This window comes from Scyliorhinus torazame, chromosome 17, assembly GCF_047496885.1.
Source record: "Scyliorhinus torazame isolate Kashiwa2021f chromosome 17, sScyTor2.1, whole genome shotgun sequence".
Taxonomy (NCBI): domain Eukaryota; kingdom Metazoa; phylum Chordata; class Chondrichthyes; order Carcharhiniformes; family Scyliorhinidae; genus Scyliorhinus; species Scyliorhinus torazame.
The window spans coordinates 128641920-128659262 of NC_092723.1; positions in this window are offsets into that span (position 1 = coordinate 128641920).

Here is a 17343-nt window from a genome sequence, read left to right on the forward strand (position 1 = left end):
CTGCCCTGTCCAGCGAAACTGACCATTCAATCTGCCCTGTCCAGTCAAATTGCCCCCTCCTGTCAAACTGTCCTGTCCAGTCAAATTGCCCCGTCCTGTCAAACTGCCCGGTCCTGTCAAACTGCCCGGTCCTGTCAATCTGCCCTGTCCAGTCAAACTGCCCTGTCCTGTCAAAGTGACCAATCAAACTGCCCTGTCCAGTCAAACTGCCCTGTCCAGTCAAACTGACCAATCAAACTGCCCTGTCCTGTCAAACTGCCCTGTCCAGCCAAATTGACCAGTTAAATTGCCCTGTACAGTCAAACTGACCAGTCAAATTCCACTGTCCAGTCAAACAGCCCTGTCCTGTCCAACTGTCCAGTCAAATTGCCCTGCCCAGTCAAACTGCCTTGTCTAGTCAAACTGACCAACAAATTGCCCTGTCCATCCAAACTGTCCAGTCAAATGATCAGCCCAGCCAAACTGACCAGATAAACTCCCCTGTCCAGTCAAACTGCCCTGTCCAGTCAAACTGCCCTGTCCAGTCAAACTGCCCTGTCCAGTCAAACTGTCCAGTCAAACTCCCCTGTCCAGTCAAACTGGCTGCCCAGTCAAACTACACTGTCCACTCAAACTGACCATCAAACTGCCCTGTCGAGCCAAACTATCGAGTCCATTCGAACTCCCCTGGCATGTCACACTGACCCGTCAAACTGCCCTGTCCAGCCAAACTGCCCAGTCCTGTCAAACTGCCCTGTCCTGTCAAACTGCCCTGTCCTGTCAAACTGCACTGGCGAATAAAACTGCCTTGTGCAGTCAAACTGACCAATCAAACTGCCCTGTCCTGTAAAACTGCCCGATCCAGCCAAGCTGACAATCAAACTGCCCTGTCAAATGGTCCAGTGAAACTGCCGTGTACTCTTAAACGGTCCAGTCAAACTGCCCTGTCGAGTGAAACTGACCATTCAATCTGCCCTGTCCAGTCAAATTGCCCCCTCCTGTCAAACTGTCCTGTCCAGTCAAATTGCCCCGTCCTGTCAAACTGTCCTGTCCTGTCAAACTGCCCGGTCCTGTCAAACTGCCCGGTCCTGTCAAAGTGACCAATCAAACTGCCCGGTCCAGTCAAACTGCCCTGTCCTGTCAAACTGTCATGTCCAGTCAAACTGCCCTGTCCAGTCAAACTGCCTTGTTCTGTCAAACTGTCCAGTCAAACTACCCTGTCCTGTCAATCTGTCCTGTCAAACTTCCCTGTCCTGTCAAATTGTCCAGGCAAACTGCACTGTCCAGCCAAACCGCCCTGTCCTGCCACACTGTCATGTCCTGTCAAAATTATCCTGTCAAACTGGCCTGTCCTGTCAAACTGACCAGTCATATTGCCCTGTCCTGTCAAACTGACCAATCAAACTCCCATCTCCAATCAAACTGTCCTGTCCACCCAAACAGAACAGTCAAACTACCCTGTCCAGCCAAACTGACCAGTCTAAACTACCCTGTCCAGCCAAACTCCACTGTCTAGTCAAACTGCCCTATCCAGTCAAACTGTCCAGTCAAACGTCCCTGTCATGTCCAACATGCCAGTCAAATTGCCAGGTCCAGCCGAACTGACCATTCAAAATGCCCTGTCCAGCCAAATTGACCAGTCAAACTGACTTGTCCCATCAAACTCCTCTGTCCAGTCAAACTGCCCTGTCCAGCCAAACTGACCAGTCAAACACCTCTGTCCAGTCAAGCTGCCCTGTCCAGCCAAACTGACCAGTCAAACTCCACTGTCCAGTCAACCCCCTATCCAGTCAAACAGCCTTGTCCAATCAAACTATCCAGTAAAATTGCCCTGTCCTGTCAAACTATCGAGTCAAACTCCCCTGTCCAGTCAAACTCCCCTGTCCAGTCAAACTCCCCTGTCCAGTCAAACTGCCCTGTCCAGTCAAACTGCCCAGTCAAACTCCCCTGTCCAGTCAAACTGACCATCAAACTGCCCTGTCCATCCAAACTGACCTGTCAAACTGCCGTGTCCAGCAAACTGACCAGATAAACTGCCCTGACCTGTCAGAATGTCCAGTCAAACTGCCCTGTCGAGACAAACTACCCAGTCCATTCGAACTCCCCTGACATGTCACACAGACCCGTCAAACTTCACTGCCCAGTCAAACTGCCCTGTCCAGCCAAACTGCCCAGTCCTGTCAAACTGTCCTGTCCTGTCAAACTGCCCTGTCCTGACAAAATGTCCAGTAAAACTGCTCTGTCCTGTCAAACTGCAGTGGCGAATAAAACTGCCCTGTGCAGTCAAACTGACCAATCAAACTGCCCTGTCCTGTAAAACTGCCCGATCCAGCCAAGCTGACAATCAAACTGCCCTGTCAAATGGTCCAGTGAAACTGCCGTGTACTCTTAAATGGTCCAGTCAAACTGCCCTGTCCAGCGAAACTGACCATTCAATCTGCCCTGTCCAGTCAAATTGCCCCGTCCTGTCAAACTGCCCGGTCCTGTCAATCTGCCCTGTCCAGTCAAACTGCCCTGTCCTGTCAAAGTAACCAATCAAACTGCCCTGTCCAGTCAAACTGCCCTGTCCAGTCAAACTGACCAATCAAACTGCCCTGTCCTGTCAAACTGCCCTGTCCAGCCAAATTGACCAGTTAAATTGCCCTGTACAGTCAAACTGACCAGTCAAATTCCACTGTCCAGTCAAACAGCCCTGTCCTGTCCAACTGTCCAGTCAAATTGCCCTGCCCAGTCAAACTGCCTTGTCTAGTCAAACTGACCAACAAATTGCCCTGTCCATCCAAACTGTCCAGTCAAATGATCAGCCCAGCCAAACTGACCAGATAAACTCCCCTGTCCAGTCAAACTGCCCTGTCCAGTCAAACTGCCCTGTCCAGTCAAACTGTCCAGTCAAACTCCCCTGTCCAGTCAAACTGGCTGCCCAGTCAAACTACACTGTCCACTCAAACTGACCATCAAACTGCCCTGTCGAGCCAAACTATCGAGTCCATTCGAACTCCCCTGGCATGTCACACTGACCCGTCAAACTGCCCTGTCCAGCCAAACTGCCCAGTCCTGTCAAACTGTCCTGTCCTGTCAAACTGCCCTGTCCTGTCAAACTGCACTGGCGAATAAAACTGCCTTGTGCAGTCAAACTGACCAATCAAACTGCCCTGTCCTGTAAAACTGCCCGATCCAGCCAAGCTGACAATCAAACTGCCCTGTCAAATGGTCCAGTGAAACTGCCGTGTACTCTTAAACGGCCCAGTAAAACTGCCCTGTCCAATCAAATTGCCCCATCCTGTCAAACTGTCCTGTCCAGTCAAATTGCCCCGTCCTGTCAAACTGTCCTGCCCAGTCAAACTGCCCTGTCCTGTCAAACTTCCCTGTCCTGTCAAACTGACCAATCAAACTGCCCGGTTCTGTCAATCTGCGCTGTCCAGTCAAACTGCCCTGTCCTGTCAAACTGACCAATCAAACTGCCCTGTCCTGTCAAACTGCCATGTCCTGTCAAACTGATCAATCCATCTCCCATCTCCAGTCAAACTGTCCTGTCCACCCAAACAGACCAGTCAAACTACCCTCTCCAGCCAAACTGACCAGTCAAACAGCCCTGTCAAGCCAAACTGACCAGTCAAGCTACCCTGTCCAGCCAAACTGACCAATCAAAAAGCACTGACCTGACAGACGGTCCAGTCAAACTTCCCTCTCCAGCCAAATTGTCCAGTCAAACTGCCCTGTCATGTCCAACATGCCAGTCAAATTGCCATGTCCAGCCAAACTGACCAGTCAAAATGCCCTGTCCAGCCAAATTGACCAGTCATCTGCCCTGTCCAGTCAAACTCCTCTGTCCAGTCAAACTGCCCTGACCAGCCAAACTCCACTGTCCAGTCAAACTATCCAGTAAAACTGCCCTGTCCTGTCAAACTATCTAGTCAAACTTCCCTGTCCAGTCAAACTCCCCTGTCCATCAAACTCCCCTGTCCATCAAACTCCCCTGTCCAGTCAAACTGTCCAGTCAAACTACCCTGTCCAGTCAAACTGCCCTGTCCTGTCAAACTCCCCTGTCCTGACAAAATGCCCAATCAAACTCCCCTGTCCAGTCAAACTGCCCTGTCCAGTCAAACTGCCCTGTCCAGTCAAACTGTCCAGTCAAACTGCACTGTCCACTCAAACTGACCATCAAACTGCCCTGTCGAGCCAAACTATCCAGTCCATTCAAACTCCCCTGTCCTGTCAAACTCCCCTGTCCAGTCAAACTGCCCTGGCCACTCAAACTGTCCAGTCAAACTCCACTGTCCAGACAAACTGCCCTGTCCAATCAAACTGACGAGTCAAACTGACATGTCCAGCCAAACTGCCCTGTCCTGTCAAACTGTCCTGTCCTGTCAAACTGTCCAGTCAAACTGCCATGTCCACCCAAACTGTCCAGTAAAATTGCCCTGTCCTGTCAAACTGTCCAGTCAAACTGCCCTGTCCTGTCAAACTGCCCTGTCGACCAAAACTGCCCTGTCCTGTCAAACTGTCCAGTCAAACTACCCTGTCCTGTCCAACTGCCCTGTCCTGTCCAACTGCCCTGTCCAGTAAAACTGACCAATCAAACTGCCCTGTCCTGTAAAACTGCCCTGTCCAGCCAAGCTGACCAGTAAAACTGCCCTGTCCTCTTAAGCAGTCCAGTCAAATTGCACTGGCCAGCCAAACGGACCAGTCAAATTGCCCTGTTCTGTCAAATTGCCCCGTCATTTCAAAATGTCCTGTCCAATCATACTGACCGTCAAACTGCCCTGTCCTGTCAAACTGACCAATCAAACTGCCCTGTCTGTCAAACTGCCCTGTCCTGTCAAACTGCCCTTCCTGTCAAACTGTCCAGCCAAACTGCCCTGTCCTGACAAAATGTCCAATCAAACTGCCCTTTCCAGCCAAACGGACCAGTTCAACAAATTGACCAGTCAAACTGCCCTGTCCAGCAAAACTGACCAGTCAAACGGCCCCGTCCTGTCAAACGGCCCCATCCTGTCAAGCTGCCCTGTCCTGTCAAGCTGCCCTGTCCTGTCAAGCTGTCCAGTCAAACTACCCTGTCCTGTCAAACTGTCCAGTCAAACTACTCTGTGCAGCCAAACTGGCCACTCAAACTGCCCTGTGCAGCCAAACTGTCCAGTCAAACTGCCCTGTCCTGTCAAACTGCCCTAAGCTGTCAAATTGCCCTGTACAGTCAAATTGTCCATTCAAACGTTCCTGTACTGTCAAACGCCTTGCACTGTCAAACTGACCAGTCAAACTTCCCTGTCCTGACAAACTGCCCAGTCAAACTGCCCAGTCCAGTCATACTGTCCAGTCAAACTGCCCTGTCCAGTCAAACTGCCGTGTCCAGTCAAACTGCCCTGTCCAGCAAAACTGACCAGTCAAACGGCCCCATCCTGTCAAACTGCCCTGTCCTGTCAAACTGACCAATCAAACTGCCCTGTCCTGTCAAACTGCCCTGTCCTGTCAAACTGTCCAGTCAAACTGCCCTGTCCTGTCCAACTAACCAGTCCAGTCAGACTGCACTGTCCTGTCGAACTGTCCAGTCAAACTGTCCTGTCCGGTCAAACTGACAAATCAAATTGCCCTGTCCTGTCAAACTACCCTGTCCTGTCAAACTGCCCTGTCCTGTCCAACTGTCCAGTCAAACTGCCCTGTCCTGTCAAACTGCTCTGACCTGTCAAACTGTCCAGTTAAACTGCATTGTCCTGTCAAACTGCCCTGTCCTGACAAATTTCCAGTCAAACTGTCCTGTCCAGCGAAACTGACCAGTCAAACTGCCGGGTCTAGCAAACTGACCAGATAAACTGCCCTGTCCTGTCAAACTATCCAGTCAAACTGCCCTGTCGAGCCAAACTACCCAATCTCACTGAACACCCCTCACATATCAAACTGACCAGTCAAACTCCACTGCCCAGTCAAACTACCCTGTCGAGCCAAACTGACCAGTCCTGTCAAACTGTCCTGTCCTGTCAAACTGCCCTGTCCAGCAAAACTGTTCAGTCAAACTACACTATCCTGTCAAAATGTCCAGTAAAACTGCCCTGTCCAGTCAAACTGACCAATCAAATTGCCCTGTCCTGTAAAACTGCCCTATCCAGCCAAGCTGACAATCAAACTGCCCTGTCAAATGGTCCAGTGAAACTGCCGTGTACTCTTAAACAGTCCAGTCAAACTGCAATGTCCAGCGAAACTGAACAGTCAAATTGCCCCGTCCTGTCAAATTGCGCTGTCCAATCAAACTGACCAATCAAACTGCCCTGTCCTGTCAAACTGCCCTGTCCAGTCAAACTGCCCCGTCCTGTCAAACTGCGCTGTCCAATCAAACTGACCAATCAAACTGCCCTGTCCTGTCAAACTGCCCTGTCCTGTCAAACTGCCCTGTCCAGTCAAACTGCCCTGTCCAGTCAAACTATCCAGTCAAACAGCCATGTCCTGTCAAACTATCCAGTCAGACTAACCTGTCCTGTCCAACTGTCCAGTCAAACTGCACTGTCCTGTCAAACTGCACTGTCCTGTCAAACTGCCCTGTCCTGTCAAATTGACCAGATAAATTGCCCTGTACAGTCAAACTGACCATTCAAATTCCACTGTCCAGTCAAACTGCACTGTCCAGTCCATCTGACCTGTCAAACTCTACTGTCCAGTCAAACAGCCCTGTCCTGTCCAACTGTCCTGTCAAACTGCCCTGTCGAGTCAAACTGCCCTGACCTGTCAAAACTATCCAGTCAAACAGCCATGTCCTGTCAAACCATCAAGTCAGACTAACCTGTCCTGTCCAAGTGACCAGTCCAGTCAATCTGCCTGTCCTGTCCAACTGACCAGTCAAACTGCACTGTCCTGTCAAAATGCCCTGTCCAGCTAAACTTACCAGTCAAACTGCCCTGTCCAGTCAAACTGCCCTCAAGCCAAACTGACCAGGCAAACTGCCCTGCCCAGCCAAACCGCCCTGTTCTGACAAACTGCCCAGTCAAACTGACATATCCTGTCAAGATTATCCTATAAAACTGCCCTGTCCTGTCAAATTGACCAGACAAATTGCCCAGTCCTGTCAAACTGACTAATCAAACTACCCTGTCCAGTCAATCTGTCCTTTCCACCAAAAAAGACCAGTCAAACTACCCTGTCCAGCCAAACTGACCAGTCAAACTCCCCTGTCCAGCCAAACTGACCAATCAAACTCCCCTCTCCAGTCAATCTATCCTGTCCTCCCAAACAGACCAGTCAAACAACCCTGTCCAGCCAAACTGACCAGTAAAACAGGCCTGACCAGACAAACTGTCCAGTCAAACTGCCCTGTCCTGTCAAACTCCACTGTCCAGTCAAACTACCGTGTCCAGACAAACTGACCAGTCAAACTGCCCTGTCCAGTCAAACTGCCCTGTCCGGCCTAACTGACCAGGTAAACTGCCCTATCCTGTCAAACTGCCCAGACAAAATGCCCTATCCAGCCAAACTGACCAGTCAAACTGCCCTGTCCAGCCAAACTGACCAGTCAAACTGCCCTGTCCATCCAAACTGCTCAGTCAAATTGCCCTGCCCAGTCAAACTGCCCTGTCCAGTCAAACTGTCCAGTAAAACTGCCCTGTGCTTTCAAACTATCCAGTCCAACTACCCTGTCCAGCTAAACTGACCAGTCAAACTGCCCTGTTCAGTCAAACTGCCCTGTCCAGTCAAATTGACCAGTTAAATTGCCCTGTCCGGTCAAACTGACCAGTTAAACTCCACTGTCCAGTCAAACTGCGCTGTCCAGTCAAACTGACTATCAAACTGCCGTGTCAATCAAAACTGACCAGTCAAACTGCCCTGTCCAGCCAATCTGACCAGATAAACTGCCCTGTCCAGTCAACTGTATAGTCAAACTGCCCTGTCCAGCCAAACTACCCTGTCCAATCTAACTCCCCTGAGATGTCATACTGACAAGTCAAACTGCCCAGTCCTGTCAAACTGCCCTGTCCTGTGAAACTGTCCTGTCGAACAAAACTGCCCTGTCCAGTCAAACTGACCAATCAAACAGCCCTGTCCTGTAAAACTGCCCTGTCCTGTCAAATTGTCCAGTCAAACTGCCCTGTCCTCTTAAACAGTCCAGTCAAACTGACCTATCCAGCCAAACTGACCAGTCAAAATGCCCTGTTCAGCCAAACTGACCAGTCTTATTGCCCTGTCCAGTCAAATTGCACCATCCTGTCAAACTGACCTGTCCAGTCAAATTGCCCTGTCTTATCAAAATGTCCAGTCAAACTGCCTAGTTCAGTCAAACTGACCAAATTGCCCTGTCCTGTCAAACTGCCCTGTCCAAAAAACTGCCCTGTCCAGTCAAAATGACCAATCAAACTGCCCTGTCCTGTCAAATTGAACTGTCAAGCTGCTGTCCAGCCAAACTGACCAGTCGAACTGCCCTGTCCAGTCAAATTGTCCCATCCTGTCAAACTGTCCAGTCAAACTGCCCTGTCCAGTCAAACTGCCCTGTCCAATCAAACTGACGAGTCAAACTGCCCTGTCAAATCAAACTGACCAAACTACCCTGCCCTGTCAAACTGACCAATCAAACTGCCCTGTCTGTCAAACTGCCCTGTCTGTCAAACTGCCCTGTCTGTCAATCTGCCCTGTCCTGTCAATCTGCCCTGTCCTGTCAATCTGCCCTGTCCTGTCAATCTGCCCTGTCCTGTCAATCTGCCCTGTCCTGTCAATCTGCCCTGTCCTGTCAAACTGCCCTGTCCTGTCAAACTGCCCTGTCCTGTCAAACTGCCCTGTCCTGTCAAACTGCCCTGTCCTGTCAAACTGCCCTGTCAAGTCAAACTGCCCTGTCCTGTCATACGATCCTGTCAAACTGCCCTGTCCTGTCCAACTGACCAGTCCAGTTCAGCTGCCCTGTCCTGTAGAACTGTGCAGTCAAACTGCTGTGTCCTGTCAAACTGCCCCATCCTGTCAAACGTAGCAGTCAAACTGTCCTGTCCAGTCAAACTCATCACTCAAATTGCCTTGTCCAGTCAAACTGACCAGTCAAATTCCATGTCCAGTCAAACTGCACTGTCCAGTCAATATGACCAGTCAAACTCCACTGTCCAGTCAAACTGCCCTGTGAATCAAACTGCCCTGTCCAGTCAAACTGACAAACAAACAGCCCTGTCCATCCAAACTGACCAGTCAAATGACCAGTCCAGCCAAACTGACCAGATAAGCTGCCCCGTCCTGTCAAACTATCTAGTCAAGCTGCCCCTGTCCAGTCAAACTGCCCTCTCCTGTCAAACCGCCCTCTCCTGTCAAACTGTCCAGTCAAAGTGCCCTGTCCTGTCAAACAGACTAGTCAAAGTGCCCTGTCCAATCAAACTGACCAGTAAAACTGTCCTGTCTTGTCAAACTGGCCAATCAAACTGCCCTGTCTGTCAAACTGCCCTGTCCTGTCAAACTGCCCTGTCCTGTCAAACTGTCCGGTCAAACTGCCCTATCCTGTCCAACTGACCAGTACAGTCAAATTGCCCTGTCGAGCCAAACCGTGCAGTCAAACTGCCCTGTCCAGCAAAACTGACCAATCAAACTTCCCTGTCCTGTCAAACTGTCCAGTCAAACTGCCCAGTTCAGTCATACTGTCCAGTCAAACTGCCGTGTCCAGTCAAACTGCCGTGTCCAGTCAAACTGCCGTGTCCAGTCAAACTGCCGTGGCCAGTCAAACTGCCGTGTCCAGTCAAACTGCCGTGTCCAGTCAAACTGCCCTGTCCAGCAAAACTGACCAGTCAAACTGTCCTGTCCTGTCAAACGGCCCCGTCCTGTCAAACTGCCCTGTCCTGTCAAACTGCCCTGTCCAGTCAAACTACCCTGTCCTGTCAAACTGTCCAGTCAAACTACTCTGTGCAGCCAAACTGGCCACTCAAACTGCCCTGTGCAGCCAAACTGTCCAGTCAACCTGCCCTGTCCTGTCAAACTGCCCTAAGCTGTCAAATTGCCCTGTACAGTCAAATTGTCCATTCAAACGTTCCTGTCCAGTCAAACTGCCCTGTCCTGTCAAACTGCGCTGCCCGGTCAAACTGTGCTGCCCGGTCTAACTGCCCTGTCCTGTCAAACTGCCCAGTACTGTCAAACTGTCCATTCAAACTGCTCTGTCCAGTCAAACTGTCCAGTCAAACTGCCCTGTCCTGTCAAACTGCGCTGCCCGGTCAAACTGTGCTGCCCGGTCTAACTGCCCTGTCCTGTCAAACTGCCCAGTACTGTCAAACTGTCCATTCAAACTGCTCTGTCCAGTCAAACTGTCCAGTCAAACTGTCCAGTCAAACTGTCCAGTCCTGTCAAACTGACCTGTCCTGTCAAAGTGCCCTGTCATAATGCCCTGTCCAGTCAAGCTGTCCAGTCAAACTGTCCAGTTAAACTGCCCTGTCCAGTCAAACTGCCCTGTCCTGTAAAACTGACCTGTCCTGTCAAAGTGCCCTGTCCTGTCAAAATGTAAAGTCAAACTGCCCTGACCAGCCAAACTGACCAGTCAAACTGCCCTGTCCTGTCAATCAGACCTGCCCAGTCAAACTGCCCTGTCCAATCAAACTGACCAGTCAAACTGCCCTGTCCTGTCAACCCGAACAATCAAACTGGCCTGTCCAATCAAAGTCACCAGTCAAACTGCCCTGTCCGTCAAACTGCCTGTCCTGTCTATCTGCCCTGTCCAGTCAAACTGCCCTGTCCTGTCAAACTGTCCAGTCAAACTGCCCTGTCCATTCAAACTAACCAATCAAACTGCCGTGTCCAACGAAACTGACCAGTCAAACTGCCCTGTCCTTTCAATGTGCCCTGTCCAGTCAAACTGCCCTGTCCTGTCAAACTGTCCAGTAAAACTGCCCTGTCGTGTCAAACTGACCAGTCAAACTCCACTGTCCAGTCAAACTACCGTGTCCAATCAAACTGACCAGTCAAACTGCCCTGTTCTGTCAAACTGACCAGTCAAACTGCCCTGTCCTGTCAAACTGACCAGTCAAACTCCACTGTCCAGTCAAACTACCGTGTCCAGACAAACTGACCAGTCAAACTGCCCTGTCCAGTCAAACTGCCCTGTCCAGTCAAACTGCCCTGTCCAGCCAAACTGACCAGGCAAACTGCCCTGTCCAGCCAAACTGACCAGTCAAACTGCCCAGTCCTGCCAAACTGCCATATCCATCCAAACTGTTCAGTCAAATTGCCCTGTCCTGTCAAACTGCCCTGTCCAACAAAACTGCCCTGGTCCAGTCAACCTCACCAGCCAAACTCCGCTGTCCAGTCAAACTGTCCAGTAAAACTGCCCTGTGCTGTCAAACTATCCAGTCCTACTACCCTGTCCAGCTAAACTGACCAGTCAAACTGCCTTGTTCAGTCAAACTGCCCTGTCCTGTCAAATTGACCAGTTAAATTGCCCTGTCCGGTCAAACTGACCAGTCAAACTCCACTGTCCAGTCAAACTGCCCTGTCCAGTCAAACTGACTATCAAACTGCCGTGTCAATCAAAACTGACCAGTCAAACTGCCCTGTCCAGCCAATCTGACCAGATAAACTGCCCTGTCCAGTCAACTGTATAGTCAAACTGCCCTGTCCAGCCAAACTACCCTGTCCAATCTAACTCCCCTGAGATATCATACTGACAAGTCAAACTGCCCAGTCCTGTCAAACTGCCCTGTCCTGTGAAACTGTCCTGTCGAACAAAAGTGCCCTGTCCAGTCAAACTGACCAGTCAAACAGCCCTGTCCTGTAAAACTGCCCTGGCCAGCCAAGCTGACTATCAAACTGCCCTGTCCTGTCAAATTGTCCAGTCAAACTGCCCTGTCCTCTTAAACAGTCCAGTCAAAAAACCTATCCAGCCAAACTGACCAGTCAAACTGCCCTGTTCAGCCAAACTGACCAGTCTTATTGCCCTGTCCAGTCAAATTGCACCATCCTGTCAAACTGATCTGTCCAGTCAAATTGCCCTGTCTTATCAAAATGTCCAGTCAAACTGCCTAGTTCAGTCAAACTGACCAAATTGCCCTGTCCTGTCAAACTGCCCTGTCCAAAATAACTGCCCTGTCCAGTCAAAATGACCAATCAAACTGCCGTCCTGTCAAATTGTCCTGTCAAGCTGCTGTCCAGCCAAACTGACCAGTCGAACTGCCCTGTCCAGTCAAATTGTCCCATCCTGTCAATCTGTCCTGTTCAGTCAAATTGCCCTGTCTTGTCAAATTGTCCAGTCAAACTGCCCTGTCCAGTCAAACTGCCCTGTCCAATCAAACTGACGAGTCATACTGCCCTGTCCAATCAAACTGACCAAACTACCCTGTCCTGTCAAACTGACCAATCAAACTGCCCTGTCCTGTCAAACTGCCCTGTCCTGTCAAACTGCCCTGTCCTGTCAATCTGCCCTGTCCTGTCAATCTGCCCTGTCCTGTCAAACTGCCCTGTCCTGTCAAACTGCCCTGTCAAGTCAATCTGCCCTGTCAAGTCAAACTGCCCTGTCCAGTCAAACTGCCCTGTCCAGCCAAACTGACCAGTCAAACTGCCCTGTCCTGTCAAACTGTCCTGTCATAATGCCCTGTCCAGTCAAGCTGTCCAGTCAAACTGTCCAGTTAAACTGCCCTGTCCAGTCAAACTGCCCAGTCCTGTAAAACTGACCTGTCCTGTCAAAGTGCCCTGTGCTGACAAAATGTAAAGTCAAACTGCCCTGACCAGACAAACTGACCAGTCAAACTGCCCTGTTCTGTCAATCTGACCAGTCCAGTCAAATTGCCCTGTCCTGTCAACCCGACCAGTCAAACTGCCCTGTCCTGTCAAACTGCCCTGAGCAATCAAACTGACCAGTCAAACTGCCCTGTCCTGTCAACCCGACCAGTCAAACTGCCCTGTCCAATCAAACTGACCAGTCAAACTGCCCTGTCCTGTCAACCCGACCAATCAAACTGCCCTGTCCAATCAAAGTCACCAGTCAAACTGCCCTGTCCAGTCAAACTGACTATCAAACTGCCGTGTCAATCAAAACTGACCAGTCAAACTGCCCTGTCCAGCCAATCTGACCAGATAAACTGCCCTGTCCCGTCAACTGTATAGTCAAACTGCCCTGTCCAGCCAAACTACCCTGTCCAATCTAACTCCCCTGAGTTGTCATACTGACAAGTCAAACTGCCCAGTCCTGTCAAACTGCCCTGTCCTGTGAAACTGTCCTGTCGAACAAAACTGCCCTGTCCAGTCAAACTGACCAATCAAACAGCCCTGTCCTGTAAAACTGCCCTGGCCAGCCAAGCTGACCATCAAACTGCCCTGTCCTGTCAAATTGTCCAGTAAAACTGCCCTGTCCTCTTAAACAGTCCAGTCAAACTGACCTATCCAGCCAAACTGACCAGTCAAACTGCCCTGTTCAGCCAAACTGACCAGTCTTATTGCCCTGTCCAGTCAAATTGCACCATCCTGTCAAACTGACCTGTCCAGTCAAATTGCCCTGTCTTATCAAAATGTCCAGTCAAACTGCCTAGTTCAGTCAAACTGACCAAATTGCCCTGTCCAAAAAAACTGCCCTGTCCAGTCAAACTGACCAGTCAAACTGCCCTGTCCTGTCAACCCGACCAATCAAACTGCCCTGTCCAATCAAAGTCACCAGTCAAACTGCCCTGTCCAGTCAAACTGACTATCAAACTGCCGTGTCAATCAAAACTGACCAGTCAAACTGCCCTGTCCAGCCAATCTGACCAGATAAACTGCCCTGTCCCGTCAACTGTATAGTCAAACTGCCCTGTCCAGCCAAACTACCCTGTCCAATCTAACTCCCCTGAGTTGTCATACTGACAAGTCAAACTGCCCAGTCCTGTCAAACTGCCCTGTCCTGTGAAACTGTCCTGTCGAACAAAACTGCCCTGTCCAGTCAAACTGACCAATCAAACAGCCCTGTCCTGTAAAACTGCCCTGGCCAGTCAAGCTGACCATCAAACTGCCCTGTCCTGTCAAATTGTCCAGTAAAACTGCCCTGTCCTCTTAAACAGTCCAGTCAAACTGACCTATCCAGCCAAACTGACCAGTCAAACTGCCCTGTTCAGCCAAACTGACCAGTCTTATTGCCCTGTCCAGTCAAATTGCACCATCCTGTCAAACTGACCTGTCCAGTCAAATTGCCCTGTCTTATCAAAATGTCCAGTCAAACTGCCTAGTTCAGTCAAACTGACCAAATTGCCCTGTCCAAAAAAACTGCCCTGTCCAGTCAAAATGACCAATCAAACTGCCCTGTCCAGTCAAATTGTCCCGTCCTGTCAAACTGTCCTGTCCAGTCAAATTGCCCTGTCTTGTCAAACTGTCCAGTCAAACTGCCCTGTCCAGTCAAACTGCCCTGTCCAATCAAACTGACGAGTCAAACTGCCCTGTCAAATCAAACTGACCAAACTACCCTGTCCTGTCAAACTGACCAATCAAACTGCCCTGTCTGTCAAACTGCCCTGTCTGTCAAACTGCCCTGTCTGTCAAACTGCCCTGTCCTGTCAAACTGCCCTGTCAAGTCAAACTGCCCTGTCCTGTCATACGATCCTGTCAAACTGCCCTGTCCTGTCCAACTGACCAGTCCAGTTCAACTGCCCTGTCCTGTAGAACTGTCCAGTCAAACTGCTGTGTCCTGTCAAACTGCCCCATCCTGTCAAACGTAGCAGTCAAACTGTCCTGTCCAGTCAAACTCATCACTCAAATTCCATGTCCAGTCAAACTGCACTGTCCAGTCAATCTGACCAGTCAAACTCCACTGTCCAGTCAAACGGCCCTGTGAATCAAACTGCCCTGTCCAGTCAAACTGACAAACAAACAGCCCTGTCCATCCAAACTGACCAGTCAAATGACCAGTCCAGCCAAACTGACCAGATAAGCTGCCCCGTCCTGGCAAACTATCTAGTCAAGCTGCCCCTGTCCAGTCAAACTGCCCTCTCCTGTCAAACTGCCCTCTCCTGTCAAACTGTCCAGTCAAAGTGCCCTGTCGAGCCAAACCCTGCAGTCAAACTGCCCTGTCCAGCAAAACCGACCAGTCAAACTTCCCTGTCCTGTTAAACTGTCCAGTCAAACTGCCCTGTCTAGTCATACTGTCCAGTCAAACTACCCTGTCCAGTCAAACTGCCGTGTCCAGTCAAACTGCCCTGTCCAGCAAAACTGACCAGTCAAACTGTCCTGTCCTGTCAAATGGCCCCATCCTGTCAAACTGCCCTGTCCTGTCAAACTGCCCTGTCCTGTCAAACTGTCCAGTCAAACTACCTTGTCCTGTCAAACTGTCCTGTCAAACTACTCTGTGCAGCCAAACTGGCCACTCAAACTGCCCTGTGCAGCCAAACTGTCCAGTCAAACTGCCCTGTCCTGTCAAACTGCCCTAAGCTGTCAAATTGCCCTGTACAGTCAAATTGTCCATTCAAACGTTCCTGTCCTGTCAAACGCCTTGCACTGTCAAACTGACCAGTCAAACTTCCCTGTCCTGTCAAATTGTCCAGTCAAACTGCCCAGTCCAGTCATACTGTCCAGTCAAACTGCCCGGTCCAGTCAAACTGCCCTGTCCAGTCAAACTGCTGTGTCCAGTCAAACTGCCCTGTCCAGCAAAACTGACCAGTCAAACTGTCCTGTCCTGTCAAACGGCCCCATCCTGTCAAACTGCCCTGTCCTGTCAAACTGCCCTGTCCTGTCAAACTGTCCAGTCAAACTACCCTGTCCTGTCAAACTGTCCAGACAAACTGCCCTGTCATGTCAAACTGCCCTGTCATGTCAAACTGCCCTGTCCTGTCAAACTGCCCTGTCATGTCAAACTGCCCTGTCCTGTCAAACACCCTGTACTGTCAAACTGCCCGGTCCAGCCAAACTGACCAGTCAAACCTCCCTGTCCTGTCAAACTGTCCAGTCAAACTGCCCTGTCATGTCAAACTGCCCTGTCCTGTCAAACTGCGCTGCCCGGTCAAACTGTGCTGCCCGGTCTAACTGCCATCCTGTCAAACTGCACAGTACTGTCAAACTGTCCATTCAAACTGCTCTGTCCAGTCAAACTGTCCAGTCAAACTGCCCTGTGAAGTCAAACTGTCCAGTCCTGTCAAACTGACCTGTCCTGTCAAAGTGCCCTGTCCTGACAAAATGTCCAGTCTAACTGCCCTGTCCAGACAAACTGACCAGTCAAACTGCCCTGTCCTGTCAAAATGTCCTGACATAATGCCCTGTCCAGTCAAGTTGTCCAGTCAAACTGTCCAGTCAAACTGCCCTGTCCTGTAAAACTGACCTGTCCTGTCAATCAGACCTGCCCAGTCAAATTGCCCTGTCTTATCAAACTGCCCACTCAAACTGCCCTGTCTTGTCAAACTGCCCTGTCCTGTCAACCCGAACAATCAAACTGGCCTGTCCAATCAAAGTCACCAGTCAAACTGTCCTGTCTATCTGCCCTGTCCAGTCAAACTGCCCGGTCCCGTCAAACTCACCAGTAAAACTGCCCTGTCGGTCAAACTGCCCTGTCCAGTCAAACTGTCCAGTCAAACTGCCCTGTACAGTCAACCTGCCCCATCCTGTCAAACTGACCAGTCAAACTGCCCTGTCCATTCAAACTGACCAATCAAATTGCCGTGTCCAATGAAACTGACCAGTCAAACTGCCCTGTCCTTACAATGTGCCCTGTCCAGTCAAACTGTCCTGTCCTGTCAAACTGGCCAAGCAAACTGCCCTGTGTGTCAAACTGCCCTGTCCTGTCAAACTGTCGTGTCCAGTCAAACTGCCCTGTCATGTCAAACTGCCCTATCCTGTCCAACTGACCTGTCCAGTCAAACTGCCCTGTCTAGCCAAACTGTGCAGTCAAACTGCCCTGTCCAGCGAAACTGACCAGTCAAATTTCCCTGTCCTGACAAACTGTCCAGTCAAACTGCCCTGTCCAGTCATACTGACCAGTCAAACTACCCTGTCCAGCAAAACTTACCAGTCAAACTGTCCTGTCCTGTCGAACGGCCCGATCCTGTCAAACTGCCCTGTCCTGTCAAACTGCCCTGTCCTGTCAAACTGTCCAGTCAAACTACCCTGTGCAGCCAAACTGTCCAGTCCAACTGCCCTGTCCTGTCAAACTGCCCTAAGCTGTCAAATTGCCCTGTACTGTCAAATTGTCCATTGAAACGTTCCTGTCCTGTCAATCGCCCTGTACTGTTAAACTGCCCGGTCCAGCCAAACTGACCAGTCAAACGTCCCTGTCCTGTCAAACTGTCCATTCAAACTGCCCTGTCATGTCAAACTGCGCTGCACGGTCTAACTGCGCTGCCCGGTATAACTGCCCTGTGCTGTCAAACTGCCCAGTACTGTCAAACTGTCCATTCAAACTGCTCTGACCTGTCAAACTGTCCAGTCAAACTGCCCTGTCCTGTCATAATGCCCAGTCCAGTCAAGCTGTCCAGTCAAACTGTCCTG